This window comes from Diceros bicornis, chromosome 12 (genome assembly GCF_020826845.1).
Source record: "Diceros bicornis minor isolate mBicDic1 chromosome 12, mDicBic1.mat.cur, whole genome shotgun sequence".
NCBI lineage: Eukaryota > Metazoa > Chordata > Mammalia > Perissodactyla > Rhinocerotidae > Diceros > Diceros bicornis.
Window position 1 is genome coordinate 48,207,906 of NC_080751.1, and position 17,328 is coordinate 48,225,233.

The following is a 17,328-nucleotide window of genomic DNA, read 5'->3' on the forward strand; positions in this document are numbered from 1 at the left end:
AGTCTTACTAATATTATTAGTAAAGAAAAAATGCTACCACCTTATCTAGTTTATCACTTTTATTTTTGTGTGCTTGCTTTAAGAGCTTGTCTATATACAAACCACTTCTTTTTCAGAGTTTACTCTTTCATCAAACATTTATTGAATGATAAAAAGAAAAAAAAGGATCAAGTGTCTGTAATTAGGAGCTGTGTACTAGTGGGAGAATAAACCTACAAGCCCATGCTTACAGTCTGAGGTGATAAGTACTGTAGTACTGTATATATATATGAGCAGTACTGTACTGTACTAAATATACTGTGTTGTAGTACTATAGTACTATATATATGAACAGAATGTACTGTAGTACTATATATATGAGCAGAGTGTACTGTAGTACTATATATATGAGCAGAGTGTACTGTAGCACTATATATATGAGCAGAGTGTACTGTAGTACTATATATATGAGCAGAGTGTACTGTAGTACTATATATATGAACAGAGTGTACTGTAGTACTATATATATGAGCAGAGTGTACTGTAGTACTATATATATGAGCAGAGTGCTGTGGAAGGGCAGAAGAGGAGAGACCAGGTGAAAGGCTTCAGCTTAGCAATTAGCCAGTGAGCAAGCAAGGTGGAGACACTCAAACAGGGGAAAAGTATGTGTAAAGATTTAAAATATTAAAAATTAATTAAAAAACTTATTCAAAGCATTTGGAGCTGAATAGTATTAAATGAACAAGATTAAAATGGATAGAATAGAGTTGTTAAAAACGGCATGTGTAGATGACTCTACTTTCAAGTGAAGCTTGAGAAGATTCAAAGGGAAAAATGTATTCTTTTACACTGAGAGACATTAGTATCGATAGCATCACCATTTGCCAATATTTACATCTTCTTTTAGTATCTCTCGCTTTCTACTCTTTCATCTCTGTGATCTCCTTCTCTTTATTTCCCTTGTTATCCCTTGGACATTACTGCATGTTACTGCTCAGCCAGACCGTCAGGGAAAGCATGTTGCTGATCTCTATGCTAGACCAGCTGTCTAGGAGTAAAGGCCATCATCTCAGTCTGTTCACATTCTTCAAATATAGTCAGAAATTCTGCAACCTGATAGGCAAATGGTCTGGAAAAAAGTCAGATCCTGACACTAACCATGTTAGCTGACATGAGTATGCACAAAAAAGTAAAATAATTCCATCCCCAACTGGCTATTGGGCACCCATATACACGGCAACAAATTGTTGTCATGTTGGCACTGTTAATGTGTCTAAACCTGTCATAGCACTGAAGAATTGGCAGTCCTGAGTCTCTTTGAAGTCTTTGCTTCAAACAAAAAAAAAAAGGTAGAGTCAGTAATCCCTGTCTTAGGCCGGTCCAAAATAAAACAAAGTTAAGTGGACTTCAAAGGACAAAGCCAACTGTCCATCCATTGGAAAAAGAGATAGAAGAGAGCAATCATGTGGCATATATAAGAGCGAAGATGAGAGTAAAACATGTTCAAATCAATTCAACTCACTGAATCAGCCATGGGTGAAAAAAAAAAAAAGAATCGTTAAATTTAGTCAACTGGAATAATTTGGCTCAAAGACTGAAAATGATCAAACAGATCTTCTTTTAGACTACTCCCAGAATCAACTGATCACTGATATGAACAACAACAATAAAATTCATCAGATAAATATTGCCAAGATTCAGGTATCTTAGAATATATGAAAAGGAAAAGACTTTACCTATAGACTTTTTGGCATCAGAGCTGTTGAAATCAGGGCAGTTGGGAGCTGGAGAAAGTCTGTTATTCTACTAGTCTGCAAATGCGTCAAAAATAACCATGCTCCTATACAGAATATTTCTGTGTTCAGAGTATTTGCCTGCTTCTATTCTCCTCCTTCCTGAGAGCTCTCTGTCTCCCTATATTCTCAGTTGGCCGAGATATTTCATTTAAATTAACAAACAAAATGAAGGTGGGATCATCAGGAACGCATGCTGACTGAACTGTGGGGACCAATAGAGGTGTGTAAGATGATGTTAGAGGGATGCATATCGAGCCTAATCTATTAAATGCTTTTACTTAATGATCAGGGAGAGAATAAAACCGTGTTATAAATTCCTCAGCGTTACTAAATTTAATGGTGTTAAACCACACAAGAAGGAAGAATAATAAAAGTAAATATGGACAAATGACAAAAAAAAAGGCAAATTTAATATTGAAGAGAAAACTCACAAATTCTTGCACAGTTAAAATACTGACCCCAAAATCCTGCGATAGCCCTTTGTTTTATAAAATAACGGAGTGACAATAGAAGTCAGTAGTTAAGCAAGATTCTAAGAAAGAACTTTGGGTAATTTAAGTAGATCTATACTAAATTATTTGTTATTTGTACTTCTGTCATTCTAAAATATGTTTCTTCACATGGCCATTTAAATACCTTCAATATCCTAATGATGAATTAATCCTACCGTTTCAGTGATTTCCTAATACTTTACAGTTCTGAAAGAGTTCATGTAGTTTTCCAAAATGTGAATCAAGCATGGTGGAGTACATGATTCTATATGTTTAAAAAATAATGCCATTTTGGCTCTGAAAATAATTTGTTTGGAAAATAGTTTTATTTTTTATGTAAAGTGACCTGAAAACAGGAAGCTATTGGCAAATTAAACGTTTCATTGCGTTGAACAATGTATGGTTGAATAAGTTGCAAGAGACCTGCCAGCAAAATGGGTTCAGATATCAAGGTGGGGGGCTTGTGTACTGTGGTTGACAACTTATATTCGGAAACATTTTGGAGTAGGAGAGCAAAAAAACTGGCTTTCCAATCTGGTAGTGCAAACTCAGGAACTGAAAAAGTCAGTTGTGTTTGAGAGAAGCTCTGGAGGAGGAGTGAAAGTTTCCTTGTGAAGCACAATCTGCAAAAGACAGAAAGAAGACGACGGTGTGTTCTAAAGCGGGAAATGATGGGAAGGCTTTGGCAAAGGATACAAGACATGAAACGGACAATAGCCAATGTTCAAGGTCAAATTTAGGTATGCTGGGCTATAGCTTATTTGTGACAATGCTGACAGAATAAAGAGTAAAAACATTTAAGCAAAAAAAAAAATGTAAATGATGAATAAAGACATTGTGAGATTGGTGAAATAGAATGACAAGATTTTCTGTAAGGAAAAATAAGAACCATACTGAAAACTGCATTTGAATTGGGAATACTATCAATCTTACAAGAAAAAACATTTTATAATGGTGAGAACAAATGGTATCCTCAGAAGTAGATGGCCAAGAGTTAAATATATATACTTCAAAGAAATGCTGTTTAATGCCTGTGTCTTTAAAAAAAAAAAAAAGACCCAGTCTGAGCCAGCAGGATCTATGATTTTATCTTGGCTGTGATGTTTTGGAACTAAATTCCCATGTTAAACATAGATATGAATTGATTGTGTCCCCTGAAAAGAGTTTACAGCATCACAAAACCCACACATGTTATGATGTGTTAGTGCTACCTTCTCTCAACTCCCTTGCGAGTCTCGTCACTCAGAGTTCAACAGTTACCATTACTAAGAGGCTAGTGCAAAAGGAATCATTGGACTGTGGTAGAAAAATATAAAATTCAAACATAACTTCTTGAAAAACTTTATTTCATTGTTTTAACAGTAATCACTGTGGAACCAAATAGCTAAGAAAAATTTATTTCTGGTTGCATTCGCAACAATTCTAGAAAATGAATGAATAGAAACTCTTTCACTTAAAAGAAAAAAGTCAGTGCGTTTGTGTCTCTATTTGGGATGAGGGATTTAAAAAGCAATCGGGGCTGGCCCCGTGACAGTGGCCTGTGTTTGGGAGTTTGGTTCCCTGGTGCAGACCTACACCACTCGTCAGCCATGCTGTGGTGGTGACCCACATATAAAATAGAGGAGGATTGGCACAGGTGTTAGCTCAGGGCTAATCTTCCTCAAACAAAAAAAGAGGAAGATTGGCAACTGATGTTAGCTCAGGGTGAATCTTCCTCAGCAAAATAAATAAATAAAATAAAGGGCAATTGATTTAATGGCTTATGATGAGTTGGAGGTAAAATTGTCACCTACTCTTTTAAATCTATTCAACCAACTGACGTATTATTATGGTAATTTTCGTAAATGGCAATATGGAATTCAGAATGGTGTAAGGATGGTTTGTTTCAGAGCTTTTTGGAGGGATAAGAAGTGCCCTTGATTAAAATATGTTTAAAAAGTCAGCTTGGTTATCAATTTGATTAGTTTCTTTTTCCATAAATAACCAGAAACTGTATAACTGTTACCATGCCCTCTTTTTTCCATTCACTTCGGTCATATGCACACAGGGATTAATTTTTTATCCTAATCAATTTTCACAGCTGAATTGGGCATACACCAGCTGCATCTCTCATCTTGACTATTAAAAATTGAAGGCATTACTCCTCTCCTATATATCATCACCCCAAAGCTGTCTTTCTAAAATCTACCTATTTGAATTTAAATATATATATCCTTCATTCATTTGATAAATATTTAATAAGCAACTACTCTTTGTAAGGCACTCTTCTAAGCAAAATCAAGGAGACAGTGGCAACTACACATGCTCATGCATTACTTTGCTCAGATTTTTTTACTTAAAACTATCTCCCACAAGTCATTGAATAATTTTTCAGGTGCATCTTTATTCAAAATGCATTTATTCAGCACATTTATTTTCACCAAGAAAATATCAAAACATGATCTAATGGATTCATGAACCTCTAAACTTAATTTTGTGTTGTTTTGTTTTTTAAGAGTTTCACTTCAGTGATTTTCTGAACAGTTGTGGATTCTGGATATAGACACTTAAAAGTTATCCATATAGGAAAATGTGTCTCCCTTATAAACAATCACGATGACTTTTTAGGGAACCATTTTTTATGACTATTGCTTTTCCTAAGAATCTCATGACCGTTGACTATGACTAGGCATTTTTTTCTAGTTTTTTTTTTTTTTTTTTTTTTTTGTGAGGAGATCAGCCCTGAGCTAACATCCGCCAATCCTCCTCTTTTTTTTTTTTTTTTTGCTGAGGAAGGCGGCCCTGGGCTAACATCGGTGCCCATCTTCCTCCACTTTATATGGGACGCCGCCACAGCATGGCTTACTAAGCAGTGCGTCGGTGCGCGCCCGGGATCCGAACCAGTGAACCCCGGGCCGCCGCAGCGGAGCGCGCGCACTTAACCGCTTGCGCCACCGGGCCGGCCCCCTTTTTCCTAGTTTTTAAATGCATGGAATTTGGAGACATTCTTTGTGGAAATCTGCTGACTTCTTTAAGAAGGCTAAAGAAAGGACATTCAAAATAATCTACGGAGGGAACGTTGCCATTTGGGAAAAGTTGCTGGATCTCTTAATCTTGTCTCTCTAAGAATTCCTTTGTTTGGAAAATCTCTCATTCTTCTCACTGCTATCACCAGTTGTAAGAAAATCCACTGGTTCTCTTCCCACGTAAAAGATCCTAGATCATCCAAGGTTAGCAATGGGGGATAGGAATCCAAGGTTGAAGTTTTCCCTCTATTACCAATGTATGAAAATCAGTGCTCAATTTTATTAATGAGCCAGTGAATTCCCTCACATAGTTTCTTTTTAATGAGAAGCCAAATAACAAGGTTCAGGCAGTGGTGGAATGATCCAAATTGAGAGGCTAGAGTATGGAATCAAATAAAAGAGACTCTGTTCTTTAGCATTGACAAGTTTCTTAATTTTAGCCATTCTAGTGGGTGTGTATGGTATCTCTTTGTGGTTTTAATTTGCATTTCCCTGATGACTAATGAAGTTGGGCATCTATGCACGTGGTTATGGGCTGTTTGTGTGTCTTCTTTTGTGAAGTATCTGTTCAAGTCTTTTGCCAATTTTTAATTGGGTATTTTGTCTTTTATTATTGGGTTGTAAGAGTTATTTATATATTTTGGATAAGTCCTTTGTCTGACCCTTGCATTGAGAATGTATTCTCCAAATCTGTGGTATACCTTTTCGTTTACTTAACAGTGTCTTGCAAAAGGCATAAGTTTTAATTTCAGTGAGGACCAATTTGTGAGCCATAATACTGTGCAGATTTCCTCCTGAAAGTTTTAGAGTTTTAGCTTTTACATTTAGGATTATGTTTCCACTCCAAAAGCTTTGAAATTGGAGGAAAGTCTCCTACCATCAGCAGATTTTCTATCAGTCTTACTTTTCAGTTATGCAGTGCGTTAATTTTTTCTTTTGTTTTTTATGTTTTCACAGTTATTTTTAAGCAAATTAGAAGAGATTCTTTTATGATGTTAGCCACTTGCCACTTTTAATGGGAAATCTGATACCTTTTTTTTTTTGAGGAAGATTAGCCCTGAGCTAACCCCTCTTGCCAAACCTCCTCTTTTTCGCTGAGGAAGACTGGCCCTGGGATAACATCCATGCCCATCTTCCTCTACTTTATATGGGATGCCGCCACAGCATGTCTTGATAAGCAGTGCGTAGGTCTGTGCCCGAGATCCAAACCTGCGAACCCTGGGCCATGGAAGCAGAGTGCGACAACTTACCCGCTATGCCATGGGGCTGGCCCCGGAAATCTGATTCTTTTTAGCAAGTTTCATTTATTTTTGGAATTAAAGCTTCCTAATTTTTATTAAATTATGGTAAATTTTTAAAATTTTTATAGAAATGATCCATTTCATTACTAACGTCAGATTTACTAGCATATTCTTGCATAAAATATCTCATATTTTACTCTATTAAGTATATATAAATATGTCACCTTCCTCTATTCTAAATTTTTGTGTTTTTATATAATTTTAAGATTTGAGTACTGTTTCTCTTTTATATGTCTATAGGAGCACTAGCTCCTATACCCATTCAGCACTTCAACTGTTTTTCACTTACATTCTAAATAGAAAAATAGGATAGTTTTTGCAGACCTCTTTCATTAGAATGAGCTAAGAGTAAAGCATGTGTCATTTTTGTATACCTTACATGTATAGTTAGATAATGTAGAAATACCTTGGTTTTCTATTTAAGTTTGACTTGCGTGTTGAAAAACATATCATTTATTTTCAAGGAAATAGAATTTAATCATTCTTTCAATTCAGGTATTAGCATTCAAACACATTTCACCAAATAAATAGAGTGAAATTGCATAATTAAACATGATGTAGGGTAAACAGAAGTTAAGAATCAGTAAGTGGCTCAGTTTGAGATCTCATCACCAAGTGATTTGTGATACGCTTGTCTTTCTTGAATCTGCATCAAACTCTATTAACAGGTAATGGGATTTTATAGATTCTTGAGAAAATAATAAGAGTGTCCTGAAAGATTTGAATATATTTATTTCCAATATATTATTTAGAAATTAGCTTAGTCTGAACTAAATGATTTCTTGAACGCAGAACATGGCTTGATGGTTGGAAAATGATTGACTATTTTGAACTTTATGGACTGAACCTAGTTAGTGAGAAAGAATAACACAAGTTTTTTTGATGAGTATTAATGAGGCAAAATAGCATGCTTAAATAAAAACATCAGGTAACCAAAACTGTTTATTTTTAATCCATAATTTTTATCTACTGCTTCATTTAAAATTTCTTAAAAGTGCTTTGAATATCTTTCCATATCAATTATTTCACGTCAATTATCTTTGACTTATATTTCCCAGCTCCATGTGCTTGTCATTTCTCAGTATTCTAAGAATCCATTAAAAACATAAAATGTAGCAAAATCTGTTTTAAGTTGTTGTAAAAAAGAAGATATTTTAGTTTTCCGAGCATTCATAGTCTAACATAGTTGCTTTAAATTTAAGTAGAAGTAGGGCTGGCCCAGTGGCGTAGCGGTTGAGTTCCTGCGCTCCGCTTCTGTGGCCCGGGGTTCAGATCCCAGGTGTGGACCTATGCACCGCTTATCAAGCCACGCAGGCTTCCTGCATATAAAGTAGAGGAAGATGGGCATGGATGTTAGCCCAGGGCCAATCTTCCTCAGTAAAAAGAGGAGGATTGGCAATAGATGTTAGCTCAGGGCTGATCTTCCTCACCAAAAAATAAATAAATAAATTTAAGTAGAAGAGCTTCATAGTAAGAAGGTGGCAAAAGTAGGAAAGTTTTTGAATCTCTCTGATTTCTCCTCTCACCCTCAATAACACAGCGTTTCAAGTTCATAAAACAGCAAAAACAAAATCAACAGTCATCAAAAAAACAAAATTGCGCAGATAACATTCAAAACAAAACTAAGTGATAAAATAAACTCCCAAATAATAATGTTTAGGGTCAAACCACTAATAGCAATAAGAACCAATTGTTGTATGAACAATTATACAAGAGGAAGTGTGAAGAACAAGGGGAACTTTGATGACATTGAGAGACAGAAAATCTAACAGCAAGTTGCAAATTATCTTCCTCAAATTGAGGGGTTCCTTTTCAGTGTGGAAGGCATGGGTGAATCAAAATAAGAATAGCAAACTCTGTGTAGGCAGTGTATGGTCCTAGTCACAAGTGACTGCAAAGAGACTAGGAAAAGGTTGGATAAAGCCAGGTAATATGGTTCAAATTGATTTTTTTCAAACTAATAATGTAAGCTTACTTCCACGAGAAAGCCACATATTGAGGAGAAATTGCAGGGAGTAGAATCCAAATCGAGTAAGAAAAATATTATGGGCAGAGGAAAAAGAAGAGCCAGATAAAAGAAGGTGTGTGGAAGAAAGATGAGAAAAGCTCAGAAGGTAAAAGACCCCATTGTTGAGTAATGAAAACAGCAGAAGAGTAATCACGAGAGCTATGAAGGCAGCAAAGCTATTCTAAATCTTCCTGTCCTATAGGAGTACAAAAAAATCTCATCTCAAATCAAGCAACATAAGAGGATTGTGGTTGAATCATACAAAAATTTATTATTAAAAATAGTAATATAATGAGAAAAAGACTGGTCTGTAGACAGCGGAAATATGAAAGAACATGTCCCCTGAAAGATGAAAATTTTAACATAGCAATTTGAAAAAAGATACAAAATTTAAAGTAATAGATATAATGAAAAAAGAGCATAATTCATAATTAGAAAATTTCTGAAATGATATGGTAGGATGTAAAAAGACTTCTAAAGAGCTGATAGAACTCTGAAGAGAATTAAAAATCAAAGAAAAATTATTTCAGAAATAAAGACTGAACTAGAGAAGTGCTAGAACAAACATAATATCAAAAGATAAATCAAAGATGAAAAGGAGGAAATATCTTTTTAGTTAATCAAAAAGAATTGGATAAACAGAGAAAAAGATTTGAGAGAAAGTGGGAAGGATAATACGTACCTATGTATCTCTATGTCTGTCTATTTAATCCAACATATGTGTAATAGAAGTTTCCGAATAGAAAACCAAAATCCAGGAAACAAACAAAAAAAATATTAAAATTATAATTCAGTGAATGAACTTATAAAAAGAAGACTTAAACTCACTTTTTGAAAAATCACACTGAACAGATGTATTCAGAACAGCCAACGCCTGAAAAACTGTCTTTCTTTAATGAAAAAAAAAATAGACAAAATGCACAAGTCACTTATAAGGGAAAAGACAATCAGATTCACATCAGATTTTTCAAGAGCAAAATTTCACCAGGAGGCAATGGAGTAACATATCCAGATATCCATAAAAAGAAAGATCTTCAAATATGAAGACATGCAAGACATATAATGAACATACAAGAAGTTAGGAAATATTTTTCTTATGTGCTCATATTGAGGAATCTACTTCTGGTAAATAAATTTAGATAACCAAAACACTGAAGAGATATTAACATAAGGACTGCTAGTAAACAGTCAATATATACTTTTCCTTATAAATAAAATAAAATGATGGATATACGAAGATAGTACATAATGATATGTACTCTGGTAATGTACATACTGCATAATATATTTTGTATAATATGTACTTGTAGATACACTATAATAGTATATGCTTTGATAATGTATACACAACATAAATTTTTTAAATGAGAGGAATATGGGGAAACTATATGGAAAGTAGATTAAGCTCATTTATTGCTTCAGATTAGGTGCTGAAAGAGAGAGAAGGGAAAGGAAAGATTGAGATGACTAGCTAATTTCAACATTTCTCATAGCAGGGAACCAAGACAGAATGAGCAAAATAAAGGGACTGATGATATCATAATAAAGATATCACAATAAAGGTGCCCTTTGGGATAAAAATGTCATATTTTTAAAATCTTTAAATAATCTATTTAAATAAGAAAAGATAAGCCAAAATACAAAATAGACATAAAATAAAGTGATACATATATAGAAAAAAAGATGGTATATATGTGTATCATACGAATATGACAAAACTGAGATAAAATACATCAATCATATCAGTAAGTATAAATAAACAACTCACTTATAAGAATAGAAACCTAGAATTTCAGTTGACTAGCGAAGCAAAATCCAAAACTATGATTTATACAAGATACTAAAACAATGAGGTTTGGAAAGATTAAAAGTAAAAAGATGGAGAAAGATACCAGACAAATTCCGGTAAAAAGAAAACAGAAGTCACAACTTTGATGTTTATCATTGTGAAACTCAGACCAAGACATACAAAAAAGAGAACTTTATATTGCCATTGGCTACAAAATACAGTAAAGTTATGAGTTCTTAATAATTATACACCCTATAAAAATGCAACAGCTTCCTTAAAATAGATACACAGCAGTAATTAGAAAAAGACAATACCACACTAATGGTAGAAGCAGGTTTTAATACATCTTCAATCCACAAAAGTCACACGGACAAAGATAATTCTTGGCACACTTCCTTTGCAAATGAATAATAATATTCAAAAAAATGGACCATGTCTTAGGCACTAAAAGAAACCTTAAGGAATTCCTATAATAGAAGTGATACAAGCAGCATTCATCATCAAGTACAATAAAATTATGAATTAATATAAAAATAATTTAAAAGTTATTTCTGGAAATTTAAAGACATTTTCAAACAACTTTTGGATTAGAGAGAGAATTTAGACCAATATTTCAGAATTTCTTGAAAATAATGACAAAATATAGGATGTATTATAAATTGTGTCATATAAATGAATCAATTATCAGAGAATATTTATAACACTAAAACCTATAAATAAAAATGAAAAAGTTAAAATAAATGCCTTAGTGTTGAATATAAAAAGCAAAATACCAAAAGAACAACAAAATAAAGCCAAAGAAAGAGGAAAGAGAATTAATAAATATAAAAATATATTATTTATATAAAAACAAAAACACCTAAAAAGCTCTGTGGAACTAATAAAATATCCCAAAACTAGTTCTTTGACAGAATTAAAAAATTAGGAAAAAAAACTTAACCAAATAATCAAGAATAAAGGGGAGTACAAATATAAAAGTTATTTAAGTATAAGGCTACAGGGTGGGGGGGGCGCTAAAGGGGTGAAGGGGCACATTTGTACAGTGATGGATGGCAGCTAGACTTTTGATCGTGAACAAGATGTAGTCTATACAAAAGTGGAAACATAATGAGGTATACTTGAAATTTATATAATGTTATAAACCAACGTTACCTCAATAAAAAAGTATATGTTTTACATACGGCTACATTAGACAATCTTATGCAGACTTTTTTGAAAATCTACATGAAATGGAGAATTTTCTAGGAAAAATACTTAAAGTGACTCTAGTAGAGATGGAAATTCTAAAAAGACATTTAGCTTAGAAAATGCAAAAATTAGAGCACCTCTCAAATTCATCATTTCCAAGTAATTTCAAAAGAGATTTCTCCCAATAATCCCAATACTACATAGTATATAAATATCAAAAAATAGAGAAAAAGAAGAAAAAAACCTCCAAGTTCTTTGTATGATTTGTATGTACTTTTAATTCCAAAACCTAACAAAGACTGCACTATAAAAGAAGACTATAGATAAATTTTATTCATTTATGAACACTGATGAAAAAATAAATAAATAAAATATTGGCAAATGGAATCCCATGACCCATTAAAAATAGCACAACATGAGTTAGTAGGGTTAGTTCTAGTAATGCAAGAGTAGTTCAATATTAGGAAACCCATTAAGATAATTTATCATATTAATGATATAAAGAGAAAATTTTAGTCTCCTTAGATGTAAGTAAATATGACAAATTTCAATACTCATTTATGTTGAAAAATGTAAATTGATAGATACTTCAATAACATGATCAAATACATGAACTGTGGTCCTAAAGCCAGAACCTTACTTTCTTACTGAGAAAACACTAGAGGCTTTACTGATAAAGTCATGAATATGATAAAGATGACCATTATTCCACTTCTCTTTAATACTGTGTAAGGAGTATTAATGGATATTGTGTTGGAAATATTAGATTAGAAACTAGAAAACAATTAGAGGTATAAATTGGAAAGGATGAAGTAAAGCCACCTTTATTTGCAACTGATATGATTATGTTTCTGCAAAACCTAGAAGAATCAATGGAAAACTGCCGCAAACAGGAAGAGAATTAGCAAAATTAGTAAGTTACAGAGTTGACATACAAAAATCAGTAACTTTCAAAATAAGAGCAAAGGCCAACTAGAAGACATATGGAAGTAAGGACCTCATATAAGATAATAGAACAAAACAAACCAACAAGCCATTGAACAAACAAAAAATCTACCCTAAACTTAGCAGGAGAAAACTTATGTGAAAAAACCATAAAAGACTCCAGAAAGACACAAAGGTAGACTTGAACAAATGGAAAGACATATGATGTTTTTGGATAGAAAGAATTGACCTTATAAAGATGATAATTCTCCTAAGTTAATTGGCAACTTCGATGCAATCACAACAGAAATATCTTGAGGACACTTTTTTTCCAGAGCCAGACAAGTTGATTGAAAGTACATTTCTAAGAACAAGCAAGCGTGATTAATGTGGAAATCCCAGAAAAAGAACAATCGAGGGAGATAGCCTAGTTCTACTAGATATTAAAAATGTATAGAACTTCTTTAAGTCAAAGAGTGTTACTATCACGTAAAGAGACACGCACACCAAAGAAGTAGAATAGAATTTCTAGACATAGACCCAAATGCAAAGAGTCATTTATATACTCCAAATGTGGCAACACAAATCATGAGGAGAAAAATGAATTTTTATTCAAGGACGTAATAGATGGATATTACAATGAATTGAATGTTTTTGTACCCCCCAAATTCATATGTTGAAATCCTAACCCCCAAGTGATGGTATTAGAAGGTGGAGCCTTCGGGAGGTGATTAAGTCCTGAGGGTGAAGTCCTCACGAGTGGAATTAGTGCCCTTATAAAAGAGAACTCAGAGAGATCCCTCATTCTCCCAACATATGAGGGCCAAGGATGTGGCCCTCACCAGACATAGAATATGCTAGCACCACGATCTTGAACTTCCTGGCCTCCAGAACAGTGGGAAATAAATGTTTGTTGTTTATAAGCCACTTAGTTTATGGCATGTTTTTATAGCAGCCTGAATGAACTAAGATGGATAGCTAGATATGGCCCCTTTCAAACAACAGGACAAATTCCATAAGAATCAGAGATTTAAGTGAAGGAAAAAAAACCAAGTCATAGAAGAAAACATTAGTCATATAATTCAGAAGTGCAGAAACTTTCTTAACTATGACTCCAAATCCAGATGTAACAGTGGAAACACTAATATATTTGATTACATCTAAACATTCATAGTAAAAATACAAAAACAAAAACACCATAAACAAATTAAAAAAGACAAAGACAAAACAGAAAATTTTGTCCTAGACAATGTACAAAACTCTAATATAATCCTATGCCTGGGGTAAGCAAACCACAGCACACAGGTCAAATTCAGCCTTGCTGCCTGTTTTTATAGCCAGTAAGCTTTGAATGGTTTCTGCATTATTAATTGTTGGGAAAAAAATCAGAAAAGAAGAATAATCTATGACACATGAAATTTAATTGAAATTCAAATTTCAGCACCCATAAGCTAAATGTTTTAGGAACACAGCTATGCTCAATTTTCATGTATTATCTCTGGCTGCTTTTGTGCTACAATAGCAGAGTTAAGTGGGGTGAAAGAGACCATATTGCCTGCAAAACCTAAAATATTTGCTATTCGGTCCTTTACAAAAAGTTTGCTTGCCAATCCCTTTTCTAGACAAAGGGATAACATCCCTAATATTTAAGAGCTTTTAAAAATAAAGGAATAAAAAACCCTAAGGGCCGGCCCCGTGGCTTGGTGGTTAAGTGCACGCGCTCCGATGCTGGTGGCCCGGGTTCGGATCCTGGGCGCGCACCGAGGCACCACTTCTCCGTCCATCCTGAGGCCGAGTCCCACATACAGCAACTAGAAGGATGTGCAGCTATGACATACAACTAGCTACTGGGGCTTTGGGGGGAAAAAATAAATAAATAAAATCTTTAAAAAAAAAAAAAAAAAAAAAAAAAAAAAAACCCTAAAAATTTAACAGAAAATTGGGAAGAATTCACAGAAAAAGAAATGCAAATGACTCTTAAAATATGTAAAGATGCTCAACCTCACTTATAACAAGAAAAATGCAAGTTAAAATTAAATTGAGAAGACTATCATGTTGGCAATAATCCAAAGGTTTGATAATACACTCTCTTGGCGCAGTAGTAGGGAAGTACTCAGATACATTGCTTAAGTGTACGCAAAATGTTACAATCTAATCCCTAAAGAGAGAATTTGGCAAAATCTTTTTAAAAAATTATGCATACGTTATCTTTTAACCCAGCAATTTCATTTTAGGGAATTTATCCCACTCACATTGGTGTGAATAGATATATGCACAAGACCCTTAACTTGTATTTGTGGATTTTATTTTTCAAAATTGCATATATTTTACATAATTATAGTTATAAAACGAAATTTATTATACTAATTCCTAAAAATTAAAAGGACAAAGTAACAGATGACTAAAGTGCATATCAAGGAATTATTTTAAATTACCACATCCCAGGTGGTATAAACTTCAGGACAGAAAGAACAAAAATCTTAAAATGTTTTCATTAATGATTGTGTTGGTATAATGTTGGTATTGTGATTCTGAGACTGTTATGTTGTAGCATGTCATGCAGCAAAAAAAGGAATTAGGTTGGTGCCATTGAGAACTGAGATTTTCAGAATGGGAAAAAGAAGAAACACATACAAGATTAAAGAAGTTAAGTTAAAATTCCAAAAGTTCTGAGTTCAAATTGGAAATACCAGTGTGATCTCAAGAAGTATTTTATCAAAAACTATTTATTTCCTGGCCCTTTTCACTGAAAAGGTCTAGAAACAATGACCAACCGTAGAGCTTGGATTGTGGTCTCTTAAATATCATGTCTCACTAAAAGGAAATAGGATTTTGGGGAAATGGCTGATTCCAGATCTAGGAATATCCAAAATTCACCCAGAAAATTTTGTCACTACCATGAAAAAAGGAAGCAATGGAAGAGTTCTGAATCTGGGTCAAGGACTCAGGAACCAACTTATTTAGGATCCACTAACCAAATCTGGGTCAATTTGAATATGAATACAATAGAAATTGATTAAAACTCTTTAAATATATTTTAATCCATGAGTTCATAATGATACTTAAAAAATTTTAAAAGTTCATTCACACATTTGAAGGATGCTAGGGAACCAATTCATTATTTCTGGAAACATGATAAAGAGAAAGAATCAAGAATTTGTCTGGTCTTCCTCTTCTTCAAACTATAGCTCAGGATAACCAAAATAGCTGATATGGGGAAGTTTGTCTTTACAGAAGCAATTCAGATAATTGGGCAATTTGGAGGAATGCGAGTTGCAAAACACAGTCTCTGTGAAATTCTACAGGGCAAATGACCCAGTTTCTTCAAAGAGCAAATTGCAAGGAAAAAAAATAAAAATGAAAGAGCAAAGAGTTGGAACTCGCCACAGTGGGAGAAGGATGGTTTCTGAATTTTTTGGTTCCACTATATGCATTGCCAAAGGGTGCACATGAATTTCCTTGCCATACTGGGTTTGGGAGTAAATATTGAAGCCTTGTGATCCAAATTATAGAACATATTGGGAGGTGGTACTTCCTCGACTGTGCCCTGATGTAACCAGAATAGTTACATAGACTGGCATCTGTTTCATGGATACCTTGGGAGTCCTGGCAACCAGCTTTTAGATGGACAGCATATCAAGAATTAAAAGTGTGGTGTAGAGTCTTCCAAAACAAGATATTTTATTTAGAAGTAGCCATCATGGAACAAAGATTTTTGTTTTATTTTAGCTTGCTTCTTTGCTAGAGTATTTTGTTGAATAGCCAGCATGATTGAAATACAATAAGAGATTTAACACAAAAGCAGACATTACTTTATAGGTGTATAGCATACAACCTGCTATTTATCTTTCAAATTATACTTGTTTTTTTAATGTACAAGTAGAACACTTTTATAGAAACTTTAGAATCTATGGCTATGGCATAGCCTATACTCCCAAGTTATAGTCCTCTGTATAGTCTTCTATGGTCTTCTGGGAATGAGAAGGGAAATGCACAGTTCACTTCCTATGGGGACTGAATTCATACTACTGTTGTTTTACTCCTGTTCCAGCCTCTTGTCTAATCTAGAAGATACTAATGGCACACATATAGGGAAACTGATATCAAGAAAAGTTAATTGATACTAGAAGACAACTAAGGAGGTAAGGCAATGACAATTCCTGTATCTCTTTATCCTAAAAACCTGGAAAAACTGAACCAGATAAAGAACTCAAAAACAAACAAACAAAAACTAAAGAAAAAAACCGAAGACATCTCTTTTTTTTAATAACCTTTTTATTTTGGAATAATGTTTACTTAGAAGATGTAAAGGTGGTACAGAGAGTTTCATATACCCCTCACCCAGTTTCCCCCATTGTTAACATCTAATATTACTATGATTCATTTGTCAAAATGAACACTGATGTGGATATTACTATTACCTACATTCTAGACTTGGATTTCAACAGTTTTTCTATTAATGTCCTCTCATAATGTGCTTTTTTCTGTTTTACATTATGCATGACTACATTACATTTAGTTGTCATGTCTCCCCAGTCACCTCAGGTCTGTGATAGTTTCTCAATCTTTGCTTGCTTTCATAACCTTGACAGTCTTGGGAAGTACTGGTCAGGTGTCCTGTAGAACGTACCCATATCTGGATTTATCTGTTATTTTTCTCATGAAAAGACTGGAGCTATGGGTGTTTGGAAAGAAAACAACGTAGGTCAAGCGTGCTTCTTGTCTCATGATATGGGAGGTACATGATATCCACAAGACATTATTGCTGATATTAACTTTCTTCACTTGGTTAAGATAGTGTTTGTCAGGTTTCTGCACTGTAAAGTATATTTTTTCCATTCCCT